Source organism: Triticum dicoccoides, chromosome 3B, assembly GCF_002162155.2.
Source record: "Triticum dicoccoides isolate Atlit2015 ecotype Zavitan chromosome 3B, WEW_v2.0, whole genome shotgun sequence".
NCBI lineage: Eukaryota > Viridiplantae > Streptophyta > Magnoliopsida > Poales > Poaceae > Triticum > Triticum dicoccoides.
In genome coordinates, this window is record NC_041385.1 from 328981648 (window position 1) to 328986693 (window position 5046).

Sequence of the window (5046 nt, forward strand, 5' to 3'; positions counted from 1 at the left end):
ATTGATCAACTTCAGTTAGCAGCAGTAGCAAAGGAATCGCTTGATCGGGTTCAGTTAACAGCCATCGATCGATCGCTCGGGTTCAGTAACGCGTAGCCTATAGTGCAATCGCTCGCGTTAAGTTAGAGCCCAACGCCTCGCTCGGGTTCAGTTAGAGCCAATGCCTCGTAGACACGCGCGTACGTGTATGAGAGAAACGTGCATCGCTCGGCCCCCTACCGCCCACCGTAACCGGGAACTCCCCGAAATTTTCCTCGCCCTCGCTTCTACCACGGTTTTTTCCGTCATGGACGGCCCAAAGAATGTCATGCAGCTGCGTCTCTGGCCCGCCCAGGACGAAAAGCCCATTTTCTTTCATGATTTTTTGTCATAGAAGTAGGAGCCCACCACATCTATGATGATACCGGGTTTTGTCACAATTATCGTCATAGAAGTGTCATATGTATGACAGAAAAAAATTGTTCGGCCCAAAATGTCATGGATGTGTCTTTTTTTTGTAGTGGCTGCTGACATCGGTGCTTTAGTGGTTTATTGACGGGCTTGACCTCATCCTGGTTCCGATTATCCTCATCGTCCTTTTTATCAGGAGTGTCCAGCATGTACACATCATAGGTTGAATTGGCCGTCCAACGCCCTGTGGAGGTGGGACCTGGCTAGGTTCGGTGTCGGCATCATCGTCCATACACTCAATGTCTTCAGATGCGTAATCCAGCATGTGAGTTAAATCCTCGACAATGGCTATTAAGTGTGTGGTGGGTGGGGCATAAAATTACCCGCTCTTATCCCCCAGCCCGAGCTGGGTAAAGTTCGGAGGCAAATCCTGCGTGATGGCGAGAGAATGCATTAATCCCAATGCTTCATATAGGAGTGAAAACTGGACAGGAAACTGTGGGTCCGTTGGGCTGAGTTCAGCATAAGACACCTGATCGAACCCAATGAGCGCTGACCTCGATAGTTTGGAGTTACCATCTAGAGGCAAGTCTAAGGTTGCATCTGGGTCTTTGGTCGGGAGCACCATGAGGGGAGAGAGTCCGGCGGGGCTAACGCTCCGATCTTCGGATGATACGACCCACCTCGGATCTAAGGCCGGGGCAGGTGTGAGTGTTGACCCTTGAACGGGATCTGATGTGGGATCCGAAGAGCCTTCTTCATGGGGGCACAAAGCAGCAGCCAAGGCTGTGAAACCCTCAAAGATTAGATCTCCTTGGATGTGAGTGACATAGTTCAGGTTTCCAAACCTGATCTGGTGGCCGGAGGCGTAACAATCGACCTGCTGGAGGTGGCCGATCGGGTTGGCACACAACATGAAGCCACCGAACACAAAGACCAGTCCGGGGAGAAAGGTTTCCCTGGATGCAGCATTATTGTTAATGAAGAGGCGAGCCATCAATCCTTCTGTCGACGATACAGCGGAGCTCTCAGTGAAAGCACCAATGTCAGTGTCAAAACCGATAGATCTCGGGTAGAGCAGCCCAAGCTGTGCGTCTACGGATTGATGGTAACAATGGACAAAGGACACAGTGTTTACCCAGGTTCGAGCTCTCTTAGTGGAGGTAAAACCCTACTCCTGCTTGATTATATTCGATGAGTATAGGGGTTACAAGAGTTGATCTACCTCAAGATCGTAATGGCTAAACCCTAGCTTGGCTAGCCTATCAATGTTGTTATGGTCCTGCCTTCGATCTAACCCTCCGGTTTATATAGATACCGGAGAGGCTTAGGGTTGTACAAAGTCGGTATAATAGAAAGGAAATAGCATATTCAGACACCTAAACTTGCTATCCATGTATACAAGAGTCCCTACCGGACATGAGAGGTGGTCTTTTGTCTTGTATCTTGATGGCTCATCAGTCCAGCCCATATCCAATAGACGGGACGCCCGAGTACCTCTTAGTCCAGGGCTCCCTCAGAGCGTAGGAGGTGAAGGTGAATTCGTAGCTCACCCTCGGCTGTAGAGGAAGTATTCGAACAACGGCGGGATCACGAACCAAAAACTTTGACCACGATTACTCCAAGAAGATGAAATAGCACAAAGCCTATAAATTTTACCGATCGAGTCAAAAAACTTTAGGACATCACATCATATAAAGCATCGACACTTCAAACTATGAAAAGAACTTCAACCCCTCGGTGATCCTCAACCCTTGACCTCGACCCCTCGGCGACTCTCGAACCCTCGGTGATCCTCGTTCCCTCGGCGACCCTCGACCCTCAGCCCCTCAAGGATACTTGACCCTCGACACCTCGACCCTCGACCCTCGACCTTCTTTTCCTTCATTTCTTTCTTTTCCTACTTTTTCTACTTCCTTTTTTCATCATCTTATTCTTCTTCTTCTTCTTAAAAGAAAAATAATAGAGGGGAGAGGCTCACCGGAGTGTGGCGGTGGGGCGGCGGATGGCAGGTGGGGCGGCGAGGCCGCGGGTGGGGCAGCGAGACCGAGGGTGGGGCGGCGAGGCTGTGGGGCGGCAAGGCCGTAGGGGCAAGTGGTGGGGCGGCGCGGCGGGGCGGCGAGGGCGGTGGGGGTTAGGGATGGCGGCGGCGCCGGCGGTTGTCGTCGGGGGCATGGTGGAGTGAGAGGGCAGAGAGAGTGGGAGGTGGGGTGGGCCGTATAACCGTTAGGTAGCGTTTTCTTTGCCATCTACTAACATACGGCAAAGAATCTTTGCTGTCCGCTAGCAGACGGCAAGGAGGTGTGATTGGACCGTTATAGTGTACTGGCCTCCATTGGACCCCACCCCCACCTCGTTGCCATCTGCTAGCAGATGGCAAAGATTCTCGGCCCGCCGCACGGCGAGACCGTTGGAGTCCGCAAAGCGAGAGGCGCGGCACGCCATACAGCAAGAGCGGATCCATCGGCGCTTGCTTGTTGTCGACAGGGCATCGCAGCTAGGTACATGTCCCATCAGTACCCCCATTCCTCGCCAGGAGTCGGCACAGGCCCTCTGGGCCGTACTTGCACCAGAGGCCGGCCACGCCGTACTTGCACTGGACGCCAGCCACGCCATTCGCATGGGTCGCGCCGTTCGCCTTGTCCACGGCCCGCTTGATGCTAGCGTGCTGGTCGGTAGGCTCGACCGCCTCGTTGGCCCAGGTGTCCACCTAGGCGTAGTAGAGGAACATGGCCCTTGCATCCTCGAGGTGGTGATCTCCAATGAAATAGCCAACTTGGAGCAAGAGATCGCGCTCCAGATGTACCGTAAGCATGTCGACCGCTTGGAAGAATGCCTACATGAATTCAGACAGAGCCAAGAGCTACCATAGGCAAGGGCTGCTGGTCATGGTCTCATGGACGTGTTTTATTTTGTTGAGTCGTTTTGACGTGGATAGCTATGTATTCACAGCAATCATAGTATTGCTCTGTTTCAATGTGTGTACTCTGTTTTCCATTCTTATATGTTCTGTTTCATTGTGTGTTTATACGCTTTCCATTCTGTATATGTGGATGATAACGGATAGATTCAAATTAGTATACAAAAACAGATAGAAAAATGGAATTCATAATATATATAATATTAATTGTTCATTTGTTCATCACAGAATATATATAATATCATCACATATACGTTATAATACTTAACTACTACATACAGTGCATAAATTTGAAAACGAACAATACTAAAACTAATAATCCCTCCCCGGGCTAGTATACCGGCAGCCCCTCGCCAGAATCTTCCTGGTATGCGGCGTCTTTCCAGCGCGGAGGCAGTACTCCGCCTGCTCCGCTTCGCAGTGCTTGACGTATCGATCTGCCTCCTGCAAGCGGGCGAGCGCGAACGATATTGCCATTTCGTTGGGCGCCCACCGGAGCTCCTCGTTGGTGGCACACTGGAGCTTATCGGCCCAACTCCATGCAGCGACGAGGCACCTAACGCCATTGCCCTTCCTCGCGAAGTACCCATCTTCGTATACTTCCTCCGCACGACGACGCGCCTGCCCCGAAAGCTCCTCCACCTCCTTTTTCCAGGCGGCATCACGGGCTTCACAGGCTACCCTGTACCTGGCATCCTCCTCCGCCATCTCCTTCTTGGAAGCCACTTGCCTGTCTTCCTCAGCCGGCGGCAGTGACTTCCAAAGACAAAGATCATACTGGCCCCAAAACCAATCCAAAGTTGGGGGGGGAGTGCAAGCTCATTCGACGGCACGTAGGGGTCCTCATCGCTGCTCTTTGAGTGAGCTTCCTTGGGGGGCAGCGATTCCTCGTCGACATGTGGGCAGACCGGCGGCGCCATGGCAGAGATTTGAGAGAGAGAGAGAGAAGGGGGGAGGGAGGGAGAGAGAGAGAGATTGAGTGAGTGAGCATGGCCCGCCATGAGGTCGAAAGAGTGGGGGCGGCTTGGATGGACTGACCTAGATAGACAATCTGCGTGAGAGAGTATAGAGTGTGTCGATCGAGGCCCGAACAGGGAGATATATCATTTGTGTGTGAAAGAAAACGAGGTTAAACGAGACTCAAATAAAGAGAGCGAGATTGAGTGAGTGTGGCCCGCCGTGCGGAAGAAAGAGTGAGACAGTCTCGAGGGAGTGACCTAGATAGACAACGTGCGTGCGTGCGCATGAGAGGTTGGGGGGCTAGATAGGCAATGCAAGTATTTAGCGCGAGAGAGTGAGAGGGAGAGGGAGAGAGAGAGATCAACATGGGGTGCAATGGCGGGTGTGGTACAGGGGTTGTGTAGTTGACAGACTTAGAGATCGAAACATGGAGAGAGAAAATGAACATGTGTTGGAAACCGATAGCCATGGCAGAGACTTGAGAGAGAGAGAGAGAGAGCAAGGGGAGGATGTAGATGAGAATGCAGGCGATATGACGTGAGCAAGGTAGTACTTATTGGCGGTCGGAATCTAGATCGACAGGAACAGTACACACGCCGATCGCCGGAATTTACGAATACTGTAGTTTGAATTACACACGATAGCCGCAGCAAAATTCGTGTGTGAACATAATAGCTGACGATTCTCAATGTTGAGCCGTGTCTGATTAATAATGCACTCCACTCACCTTGCAAACCTCGAGGCACGAAATAGAGTGCCAATCGTGTAGGGGCCAG